The following is a 12,864-nucleotide window of genomic DNA, read 5'->3' as shown; positions in this document are numbered from 1 at the left end:
CGGTATATTCAATATTCTTTGCCATAATTCAAAGGCATCAATTCTTCTTTGGTCTTCCTTATTCATCGTTCGGCTTTCTCGTGCATATGAGGTGATTGAAAACACCATGGCTTGGGTCAGGCACACCTTAGTCTTCAAGGTGACATCTTTGCTTTTTAACACTTTAAAGAGATCTTTTGCAGCACAGTTGTCCAATGCAATGCATCATTTGATTTCTTGACTGCTGCTTCCATGGGCATTGATTGTGGATCCAAGTAAAATGAAATCTTTGACAACTTCAATCTTTTCTCCATTTATCATGATGTTGCTTATTGGTCCAGTTGTGAGGATTTTTGTTTTCTTTATGTTGAAGTGTAATCCGTACTGAAGGCTGTAGCCTTTGATCTTCATCAGTAAGTGTTTCAAGTCCTCTTTACTATCAGCAAGCAAGGTTGTGTCATCCGCATAATGCAGGCTGTTAATGAGTCTTCCTCCAATCCTGATGGCCTTTCTTCTTCATACAGCCCAACTTCTCAGGTTATTTGCTCAGCATACAGATTGAATAAGTATGGTGAAAGAATATAACCCTGATGCACACCTTTCCTGACTTTAAACCACGCAGTTTCCCCTTGCTCTGTTCAAAAGACTGCCTCTTGATCTATGTACAGGTTCTTCATAGGCACAGTTATGTGTTCTGGAATTCCCATTCTTCGTAATGTTATCCATGATTTGTTTTCATCCACAGTCAAATGCCTTTGCAGAGTCAATAAAATACATGTAAACATCTTTCTGGTATTCTCTGCTTTCAGCCAGGATCCATCTGACATCAGCAATGATATCCCTTATTCCACGTCGTCTTCTGAATCCTGCTTGAATTTCTGGTAGTTCCCTGTCGATGTACTGCTGCAGCTGTTTTTGAATGATTTTCAGCCAAATTTTACTTGTATGTGATATTAATGATACTGTTCGATAATTTCCACATTCTGTTGGGTCACTTTTCTTTGGAATAGGCATAAATCTCTTCCAGTTGGTTGGCCAGGTAGTTGTCTTCCAAAGTAGGTTATGGTATATGAATTTTACTTCTGGTTAGTAAAGGGTTGGTATAAAATACAGGCGTACCTCGGAGATATTGCAAGTTCGGTTCCAGACCACCGCAATAAAGCAAATATGGCAATAAAGCAATTTACACAAATTTTTTGGTATCTCAGTGTATATAAAAGTTATGTTAACACTATATTGTGGTTTATTAAGTGTGCAATAGCACTATGTCTAAAAAAAATCAATGCACATACCTTAATTAAAAAATACTTTATTGCGGAAAAAATGCTAACTATCATCTGAGCCTTCAGCGAGTTGTAATATTTTTTCTGGTGGAATGTCTTGCCTTGATGTTGGTGGATGCTGACTGATCAGGGTGGTGGTTGCTGAAGGCTGGAGTGGTTGTGGCAATTTCTTAAAATAAGACAACAACGAAGTTTGTCGCATCAATTGACTCTTTCTTTCATGAAAGATTTTTGTGTAGCATGCAATGTTGTTTGACAGCATTTTACCCACAGTAGAACTTCTTTCAAAATTGGAGTCAATCCTCTGAAACCCTGCTGCTGCTTTATCAACCAAGTTTATGTAATATTCTAAATCCTGTGTTGTCGTTTCAACAATGTTCACAGCATCTTCGCCAGGAGTAGGTTCCATCTCAAGAAACCACTTTCTTTGCTCATCCATAAGAAGCAACTCCTCATCTGTTAAAGTTTTATCATGAGATTACAGTAATTCAGTCACTTCTTCAGGCTCCACTTCTAATTCTAGTTCTCTTGCTATTTCCACTATCTGCAGTTACTTCCTCAGCTGAAGTCTTGAACCCCTCAAAGTCATCCATGAGAGCTGGAATCAACTCCTGTTAATGTTGATATTTTGACCTCCTCCCATGAATCATGAATGTTCTTAACGGCACCTAGAATGGTGAATCCTTTCCAGAAGGTTTTCAATTTACTTTGCCCAGATCCATCAGAGGAATCATTATCTATGGCAGCTGGAGCCTTACAAAATGTATTTCTTAAATAGGAAGACTTGAAAGTCAGATTACTCCTTGATTCATGGGCTGCAGAATGGATGTTGTGTTAGCAGGCATGAAAACAACATTAATCTCCTTGTACATCTCCATCAGAGCTCTTAGGTGACCAAGTGCATTGTCAACGAGCAGTAATATTTTGAAAGGAATCTTTTTTTCTGAACAATAGGTCTCAACAGTGAGCTGAAAATATTCAGCAAACCACGTTGTAAACAGATGTGCTGTCATCCAGGCTTTGTTGTTCCATTTATAGAGCACAGGCAGAGTAGATTTTGCATAATTCTTAAGGGCCCTAGGATTTTCAGAATGGGAAATGAGCACTGGCTTCAACTTAAAGTCACCAGCTGCATTACCCCTAAGAAGAGAGTCAGCCTGTCCTTTGAAGCTTTGAAGCCATGCATTGACTTCTCCTCTCTAGCTATGAAAGTCCTAGATGGCATCTTCTTCGACTATAAAGCTGTTTTGTCTACATTGAAAATCTGTTGTTTAGTGTAGCCATCTTCATCAATTAGCTAGACCTTCTGGATAACTTGCTGCAGCTTCTACATCAGCACTTGCTGTTTCACCTTGTGTTTTTGTTTTATGGAGACGGCTTCTTTCCTCAGACCTCATGAACCAACCTCTGCTAGCTTCAAACTTTTCTTCTGCAGCTACCTCACCTCTCTCAGCCTTCACAGAACTGAAGAGTTAGGGCCTTGTTCTGGATTAGGCTTTGGCTTAAGGGAATGTCGTGGCTGATTTGATCTTCTATCCAGACCACTAAAACTTTCTCCATATCAGCAATAAGGCTGTTTCATTTTATCACTGGTGTGTTCACTGGAGTAGCACTTATAACTTCCTTCAAGAACTTTTCCTTTGCATTCACAACTTGGCTAACTGTTCAGTGCAAGAGGCCTAGCTTTTGGCTTATCTCAGCTTTCAACATGCCTTCCTCACTAAGCTTAATCATTTCTAGCTTTTGATTTAAAGTGAGAGACGTGCAACTCTTCCCTCTCCCTTCACTTGAACACTTAGAGGCCATTTTAGGGCTATTAATTGGCCTAATTTCAATATTGTCCTGTCTCGGAGAACAGGGAGGCCTGAGGAGAGGGAGAGAGACAGGGGAACAGCCGGTCAGTGGAGCAGTCAGAACACACACAACATTTATCAATTAAATTTGCCGTCTTATATGGGCACAGTTTGTGGTGCCCCAAAACAATTATAATAGTAACATCAAAGATCACTGATCACAGATCACCATAACAGATAGAATAATGAAAAAGTTTGAAATATTGTGAGAATTACCAAAATGTGACACAGAGACATGAAGTGAGCACATTCTGTTGGAAAAATGGCACCTATAGACTTGCTTGACGCAGGGTTGCCACAAACCTTCAATTTGTAAAAAAAAATGCAGTATCTCCGAAGCACAATAAAGCAAAGTGTGCCTGTATTTGTCACAAAAAGAGGGCACTGGGTCTGATATGGTTTAGACTGAGAGCAATTCTCATACATGGAAACACTGCAACAACAGTAAAAAAAAAAAAATTAAACAACATAAATGTCGAACGGAAAGTGAGTAAACAGTAGTATGGTCATACAATGGAAGATGAGACAGCAGTTAAAATGAACCCCACTCTGACCTTCTCTTCTCACCCATGCTCAATCTCCAGCCACACTGGTTTTCCTGGCATGACTAGCTGTTCCCTCCATTTGGAATATTCTTCCCCCAGATTAAGTCTCACTTCATTTAAGTCTTTGCTCAAATGTACCTTCTCAAGGAGGCTCCCCTAACCACAGTAATTAACCCTGCAACGTGCCCATGCCTGAAATCCACCACCCCACCCCTCAGTCCCACCACTTCTGACCCCACTTAACCTGATCTACACTTTATTTTTTCTATAGCCCTTATCATTTTCTAACTTTCTATATAATTTCATTATGTCTATTATTTCTCTCATTACCTACAACAGTGCTACTCAAAGTATGGCCAGTCTCCAAACTCTTTTGTTACCAAGTGTAAAACGGTGCTAGTAGTAGTGTCAGAACCTTTCTAACCTCAGGGGGAATAATGACAGGATTGGCTCAAAGCTGATCCCTGTGAGGTGGAGGTCAGACATACCTTCACTCTCCAACCTTTTTTACCAATTCTGACACCACTGGTCCCCTCTGTGGCACTCTACTTCTCTGCTGGGTTCGGTAATCTGTTGCAATGGCCACACAGAACTCGCAGACCATACTTAGAGTTAAGTGGTTTATTAAGGAAGTAACAAGGTACAAATCTGGATCAGGATCAACAGGCTACAACTCAGGATCATGATCAGGATCAGGAACCATGTAGGCAAAGTCTGGAAGGCTTCCCCAAAATGCAGAGCATATCTCTTCCTTCTTCAGTGCAGAACAGCCCTCTCAGCTCCTCTTGGGTGTGCAAGCAAGCAGGCCCTTCTCTCTACCATGCACACCCCCTCTCAACCGTGTAGGCCTCTACCTGGCCCCCTCAGAACAGGCCTCCTCTCGGCCCCCTCGGGACCGGCTTCTTCTCAGCCCCCTGAGGGCAGGCCTCTCTGCCTCTGGCCTTCCTGCCATCAGCGTCTCCACTGCTAACTGACCCAGCTCATAGCCAGTGTAGTTTTCTTCAGCTCTCTTGGCTGTTGTGACCACTGACTCTGCCACAGGGCCCCTTCTGGACCTGTCGTCATCTTTAGTGTTACAGCCCTTGACCTGTGTTACAATTCTTTTAGGAGCTTCCTTCCCTCTTTTCTCTCTCTTTCTCTCTTCTTGCCTCTCTTGCCTTTTCTCCTTTCTGCTTCCTTCTTCTTCTGTCTACCAACCTCTACGGGGTTGGCTGCATATATAAGCAAACTCCTCGTAATTTCAAGGCATGGCTCTCCCACCAGGGCCATGAACTGACCAATCCCCCCTTGGTAGGCCACAGATACTTCATTTGCATAGTAGGCTATAGTTACTTTATTTGCATAGTATATTGACCAATCCCTGCAAGGCACATACCAATCACAGGGCAGGTTACAACCAAGGGCCAGATAAAAAGTATCAAACTACAAGTTTTTTACAGTTTACCTAGGAAATGTCAAATCAACCTGGACAAAAGTAACAAACCCTCTGGGGTAGAAAACTAGGGCAAAGGGAACTCCTCAGGGCTTAGGATAAAAATCTCTCAATTTGTTTTTCCAAAGAACCAAGGCAAAAGGCCACTTAAAGGAACTCATTTTACCACACCAAGTGAGAGTAAGTATTTAGAAACTTTTATAGCAATCTGACATGGCTGTAGCATTTTTAATGGACTTTATGAAAGTATCAGCCTGCAACACATTTGAAGCTTGAAAACCTGGTCCTTCACCACAGAGAGTTTGAGAAGCACTGTCTAGAATGTAAGCTGTATGAGACTAGGGATCTTTGTCTTCCTTGTTCACTGCTGTATCCCCAGTACCTAAAACAGTGTCTGGCACAAAATAAGTGCTCAATAACTGTAATGAACTAAGGAGCTCACTCACAGTCCAGTGGGGGAAAAGAAATATAAACAATTACAATATACTGCCATAAGTGCATTACTGAGGGGTACAAGTGATGCTATGGGAGAACAGACTGGGGGATTTGGAGAAGACTTAACCAGACGAAGAAGAAGAGAAAGAGAAGAGTATTTGGGGGTGAAGGAACAGGATGAGGCAAGATGAAGCAGACCAGTTTTGAGGATCTAAAAGGAATTTTTATGGGTGAATCACAATGAGTGTAGAGGATAGATTGAACACGTGGTTTGAGAAGCAGGTCCCTAATGGAGAGTCTTGAATAATTTGTTAACTAGTTTTAAGAGGGGGCATGACTGAAGGAAGGTAAATGGCTACTGTAGATGGGCAACTAAGAGATATTTGTGGTGGAAAAGTACTTCCAGAATGGCAATGAGGAGCTTCACAAATCCTCTCTCCAAAAGCAACAATAAAACTACAAAAACTTAAAAATAGCCATTTCACATCTCTAGACATTGACCATGGAAACCCTGGTGACGTAGTAGTTAAGAGTTCGGCTGCTAACCAAAAGGCTGGCAGTTCAAATCCACCAGGCGCTCCTTTGAAAACCTATGGGACAGTTGTACTCTGTCCTACAGAATCGCTATGAGTCAGAGTCGACTTGATGGCAACGGGTTTGGTTGTTTGGTTTTAGACATTGACCATGGCATATAAAAAATGAGAAGGGTTAGTCAAGAAAAGTTACTGAATCGCATTTTAATATGTGTCCACGCCCACCCCACCCCCAGCTCCAAGCCACAGTAGCTATGAGGACTGGCTGTGGAGGGGGCTGACTTGGTTTGGAGCTCTGAGAACAAAAGCCATGCCCAGGGGCACTGTCAAAAACACTAGTGCTCTTGGCAGGAGAGAGTTGTAACACTGAACACAGTGAGAAGCAGTGGCAGAAAAATGGCAGCAGGAGAGACTGGCAGGAAACTGCGTAATGGGCTTCCCAGCCCACTGAGCGAGAAAACTGAGTGCCTTTAGGCAGGAGGCTTGCTGGAGGAGTAGGGTACCTCCGGGAACTTGGTGAAGCTAGGTTTGCCAACCCACAGAGCTAGAGCTGAGTGCCTTCAGGCCAAGGCTTACTGGTGGAGTGGGGTGCCTTTGGGCACTTATTGGCAGAGCTAAAAGAGCTCTGTAACACTTGCTCGAGCAGGGCAGAGGCTGCGAGGCCAAAGAGAGGTGTGCCTGCAGGTACAGCTGAGAAGGGGCTCTCCTGATGGAAAAACTGTATCCTGAGCATTCCTGAACCTGAACTGTAACCTGTTACTTCCCTAATAAATCCCACAATCGTGAGTATTGTCTGTGAGTTCTGTGTGGCCACTGCAATGAATTACTGAATTCAGCAGAGAAGTAGAGGGTGCCATAGAAGGGATGCTTGGTGTCAGAATTGGTAAAGATGGCGGAGAGAGGAAGCATGTCTGACCTCCACCTCATAGGAGTCAGCCTTGGGCTATTATCTTGATTCTCCTTACCCCTTGGGAAGTTAGAGGAGATCAGATGCTGCCATCACACCATCATGACACTGCCTAAACCTTGAATGGGTGCCCCAACCCACACACAGATAACTTTAGCAAAGGGTGGACGCCTTACTGGTACAAGGTGTTTAATAAGCATAACATCTAACCAATCACTGGCTGACCACTAAGATATACTGGCTCAGAGATGACCCCTATGAAGCTAGGCTTAAGAGTAAAAACAAAAACAATAATAACAATAATAAACCTGAGTACAGGCATCAGAAGCTGCATACTACAGGGGAGAATACCTCTACAGAATTAGTGCACATAAGTCACTAAACAAATAAAAAAAAAGTAACAATAAACCCAAGTTTGAGGTATCAGAAACCAGAGTGGTACAAAATGTCCAGTTTTCAAGTAAGAAAAAAAAAAAACTATGATACATCCAATGAAGTATGAGTGTGGCCTATACACATGAAACCAAAGCAATTAAGAGAAACTGTCCTTGAGGGGTTCCTAGCTGTTAGACTTAGTAGACAAAAACTTCAAAATAACTACTATATGCATGATCAAACCTCTAAAGAAAACTAGGCTTAAAGAATTAAATAAGAGTTTGAGGACAATGCATGTGAAAGCTGGACAATGGATAAGGACCATCGAAGGAGAATTGATGCTTTTGATTTACGGTGTTGGCGAAGAATATTGAATATACCATGGATTGCCAGAAGAATGAACAAATCTGTCTTGGAAGAAGTACAGCCAGAATGCTCCTTAGAAGCAAGGATGGTGAGACTTCGTCTCACGTACCTTGGACATGTTATCAGGAAGCACAAGTCCCTGGAGTAAGACATTATGCTTGGTAAAGTAGAGGATCAGTGAAAAAGAAGATCTCAACGAGAAGGACTAACACAGTAGCTGCAACAAGAAGCTCAAACGTAGCTACGATTGTGAGGATGGCGCAGGACCGAGCAATGTTTCATTCTGTTGTACATAGGGTTGCTGTGAGTCTGAACCAACTCAACAGCACCTAATAACAAGAAAAAGAGGACAATGACTCATCAAATAGAGAATACCATTAAGACGTTCTTCATCTCACCAAATAGAGAATACCATTAAGACATTCTTCGCCAACACCATCATTCAAATTCATCAATTCTTCTTCGGTCATTCTATTCATTGTCTAGCTTTCACATACACATGAGGCAATTGAAAATACCATGGCCTGGGTCAGGCGTACCTTAACCCTCAAAGTGATATCTCTATCTTTCTGTTTGCTGAAACATCTCAATTGGTATTCCGTCAATTCCTGCTTTTTAACACTCTGGAGAGGTCTTTTGCAGCACATTTGCCCAGTGCAATCCTTCGTTTGATTTCTTGAGTGCTGCTTCCATGGGTGTTGACTGTGGATCCAAGTAAAATGAAATCCTTGACAACTTCATTGTTTTCTCCATTTATCATGATGTTGCTTATTGGTCCAATTGCAAGGAGTTTTGTTTTCTTTATGTTGAGGTGTAATCCTTACTGAAAGCTGTAGTCTGATCTTCATCAGTAAGTGCTTTGAGCCCTGTTTGCTTTCAGCAAGCAAGGTTGTGTCATCTGCATATTACAGGCTGTTAATGAGTCTTCTGCCAATCCTGATGCCTCATTTTTCATACAGTCCACCTTCTTGGATTATATGCTCAGCATACAGACTGAGTAAATATGATGAATGGATACAACCCTGATGCATACCTTTCCTGATTTTGAACCACACAGTATCCCGTTGTTATGTTCAAATGACTGCCTCTTTGTCTATGTCCAGGTTCCACATGAGCACAATTAAGTCTTCTGGAATTCCCATTCTTCACAATGTTATTCATAATATGTTATGATCCACACAGTCGAATGCCTTTGCATAATTAATAAAACCCAAGTAAACATCGTTTTGATATTCTCTGCTTTTAGCCAAGATCCATCTGACATCGGCAATGATATTCCTCGTTGCACATCCTTTTCTCATTCCGGCTTGAATTTCTGGCATTTCCCTATTAATGTACTGCTGCAACTGTTTTTCAATTTCTTCAGCAAAATTTAACATGTGTGTGATATTAGTGATATTGTTTGATAATTTCCAAGTTCTGTCGGATCACCTTTCTTTGGAAATGGCACAAATATAGTTCTCTTCCAGTCGGTTGGCCAGGTAGCTGTCTTCCAGATTTTGTGGCATAGATAAGTGATCACCTCCACCATGGAATCCGTTTGCTGAAACATCTCAATTGGTATTCCGTCAATTCCTGCAGCCTTGTTTTTCACCAATGCCTTCAGTGCAGCTTGGAATTCTTCCTTCAGTACCATTGGTTCTTGATCATATGCTACCTCCTGAAATGGTTGAATGTAGACTAATTCTATTTGGTACAGTGACTCTATATTCTTTCCATCTTCTTTTGATGTTTTCTGTGTTGTTCAATATCTTGCCCATGGAATCCTTCAATATTGCAACTCAAGGCTTTAATTTTTTCTTCAGTTAATTCAGCTTGAGAAATGCCGAGCACATTCTTCCACTTTGGTTCTCTAACTCTAGGTCTTGGCACATTTCATTATACTTTATCTTCTCAAGCCACCTTTTGAAATCTTCTGTTCATCTCGTTTACTTCATTATTTCTTCCATTCACTTTAGCTAGTCTATGTTCAAGAGCAAGTTTCAGAGTTTCTTTGAACATCTATTTTGGTATTTTTTTTCTTTCCTGTCTTCTTAATGATCTCTTGATTTCTTCATGTATGATGTCCTTCCACAACTTGTCTGGTCTTTGGTCATTAGTGTTCAGTGCATCAAATCTATTCTTGAGATGGCTTCTAAATTCAGGTGGGATATGCTTAAAGTTGCACTTTGGCTCTCATAGACTTGTTCTAATTTTCTTCAACTTCAACTTGAACTTGCATATGAGCAATTGATGTTCTGTTTTGCAGGGGACCCCTGCCCTTGTTCTGACTGATGATATTGAGCTTCGATCATCATCTTTTTTCACAGACGTAGTCGATTTGATTCCTGTGTATTTCATCCAGCGAGGTCCACATATATAGTTGTTGTTTTTGTTGTTGAAAAAGGGTATTTCCAATGAATAGGTCTTGGCATTGCAAAATTCTGTCATGTGATCTCCAGCATCATTTCTATCACCAAGGCCATATTTTCCAACTACCAATCCTTCTTATTTGTCTCCAACTTCTGCATTCCTATCACCATAATTATCAATGCATCTTGCTTGGATGTTTGATCAAGTTCAGTCTGCAGAAATTTGGTAAAAATCTTTAATTTTCTCATCTTTGGCATTAGTGGTTGGTGAGTAAATTTGAATAATAGTTGTATTAACTGGACTTCCTTGAAGGCGTATGGATATTATCCTATTACCGACAGTGTTGTACTGCAGAAGAGATCTTGAAACTTTTTTTTTTTCTTACAATGAATGAGACACCATTCCTCTTCAATCTGTCATTCTGGGCATAGTAGACCATAACATTGTCTGATTCAAAGTGGCCAATACAAGTCCATTTCAGCCTGGAGGTGGGGCCAAGTTGGCAGAGTAGTCAGATGCTACCAGTGGACCATCTTATAACAAAGACCCGAAAATACAAGTAAATCAATTATATTTAACAATCTAGGAGCCCTGAACATCTAAGGCAAAGTTGAGGAACCGGACTTACTGGCAGAGGGAAGGACAGACGGTTCAGCAGCAGCGAGGAGTTGCCAGACCTGACCCAGCGAGAGCCTGAGCCGTTTAGGCCTGAGCACCTCAGGGGTGAGCGGTGAGGCAGGCAAGCAGCAGTGCTCAGGAGGCACATTTTCCGCACCAGGAGAGACCCAGCACCAGAGAGTCTTCACAGCCACCCAGAGCCAGTAAGAAGCAGCCCTGGAACGGCGAAAGATAAGCAATTACATACAGTCTACCGCGCAGATCAAGAACACCCCCCTTAGGGAAAAACCTCTCTCCCATTTACCTCCCCGCTCCCTGCTCTGCACTGAGTCACGGACTGGATTCAGCAATTGCCCAGTCCCCTGGGCCGGAAGTAGGATCTGTCACATGCCCAGAGCCATTCTTCCTGCCTTGGAGAGTGAACAAATTAACAAACAGGGGGAAAAAATAAACTGCCAGCTCCCCTAAGCCAGGAACCCAGGGTAGGCACACCTCTTTTGCCTAGGCACAGGCATAAGGGATCAATGGACTTTGAGTGTCTTTCCCCCTTTATAAACTTGTGTAGACCCATCTCAACAGTGTAGGCCTACATTACCGCAGTACAACAAGGTATATGCTGGAAATCTAACTTCAACTGTTTCAGCTGTGAACGGGCAAGTTCTTGACATTTGACACTGCTCTGCCCAATATGCAGGGTCTTCGCCTACCCACATCAGGGGCCTGAGGACTGGTGGCTCCATCCACACCACCTAGCCACCTGCGATAGGGGCCCATGAATAAGAGATACCCCACAGTCCTTTCAGCCAACAGCATTAGATGCTCATAGTCTGGCTGCAAAACCCAACCACCTACACACTCTAGGGAACAGGGACATGCCTTCCTCCTGGACACTCGGGGGCGGCCGTCAGCCCCCCTGCCTTGATCAGAGTGTGTCCCCCTGCTGCAACCAGATGCCTGTGCCTACACCAATCACCCATGCCTGTTTACGACTGTGAGAGCTACACCACACACTTGATGGCTATCTACCTGGGCACATGAGCTGAATCCATACAGGAGAAGTGGGTGGACTCCTGAGCTCACACACCTAGTAACAGATCTAACCGTCTGGGGACAGGACATTAGGGCTTCAAAGCTGTCAATAATCAAACTAGCTCATATGAGCAGCCTATTTGGTCATATCAAAACAAAACAAGAAGCTAGGTCACAGTAAGCAAACATAAAATAAATAAATATAATAACTTATTGATGGTTTGGAGAGAACAATCAATATCAAATCACATAAACAGGCAATCCATGATGGCTTCAGCAAGCTCCCAAAATAAAGAATCTAGAAATTTTCCAGAGGAGGAAAATTTCTTGGCATTACTGGAGGCAGAATACAAAAGATTAATATGCAGAGCTCTTCAGGAAATTAAGCAAAACGCAGAACACGCAATACAGGAAATTTAAAAGCTTAGAGAAGAGCATAACGACAAACTTAACAGGCTGCAAAAATCCATAGAAAGACTGCAATCAGAAATCCAGAAGATTAACTATAAAATTTCAGAATTAGACAACTCAATAAAAGTCACAGGAGCAGAACTGAGGCAATGGAAGTAATAATTAGTGAGACTGAAGACAAAATACTTGACACCAATGTATTTGAGGAAAAATCAGATAAAAGGATTTAAACAATGATGAAACCCTAAGAATTACGTGGGACTCTATCAAAAGGAATAACCTACGAGTGATTGGAATACCAGAAAGGGGTGGGGGAATAACAGAAAATAAAGAGAAAATTGTTGAAGATTTGTTGGCAGAAAACTTCCCTGCTATCGTGAGAGATGACAAGATATCTATCCAAGATGCTCATTGAAACCCACATAAGGTAGATCACAAAAGAAAGTCACCAAGACATATTATAATCAAACTTGCCAAAACCAAAGATAAAGAGAGAATTTTAAGAGTGGCTGGAGATAAATGAAAAGTCATCTACAAAGTAGAGTCAATAAGAATAAGCTCGGACTATTCAGCACAAACCGTGCGGGCAAGAAGGCAATGGGATGACATATTTAAAGCTTTGGAGGAAAAAAACTGCAAGCCATGAATTATACATCCAACAAAACTGTCTCTCAAATATGATGGCAAAATTAGGGCATTTCCAGATCAACAGAAGTCTAGGGAATTGGCAAAAAAAAAAAAAAAAA

General features: G+C 41.9%; 1 protein-coding gene across 5 annotated transcripts in view; it reads right to left on the bottom strand.

Moving 5' to 3' along the window:
• Positions 1 to 12,864, bottom strand: part of TMLHE (trimethyllysine hydroxylase, epsilon) — a 97,333-nt gene that overhangs the window by 77,114 nt on the left and 7,355 nt on the right. Inside the window, exon 1 of one of the 5 annotated variants that reach the window (XM_023725677.1) lies at positions 10,689 to 10,762. The exons of the other annotated variants lie outside the window; for them this stretch is intronic. The gene's annotated coding sequence lies outside the window, so the exon portion shown is untranslated. Of the gene's footprint in view, positions 1 to 10,688; positions 10,763 to 12,864 lie in introns of those variants that run through there. 5 annotated transcript variants of the gene reach the window in all.

This window comes from Trichechus manatus, unplaced genomic scaffold (genome assembly GCF_000243295.1).
Source record: "Trichechus manatus latirostris isolate Lorelei unplaced genomic scaffold, TriManLat1.0 scaffold00354, whole genome shotgun sequence".
NCBI lineage: Eukaryota > Metazoa > Chordata > Mammalia > Sirenia > Trichechidae > Trichechus > Trichechus manatus.
This window is presented reverse-complemented; position numbering and strand designations above follow the sequence as displayed.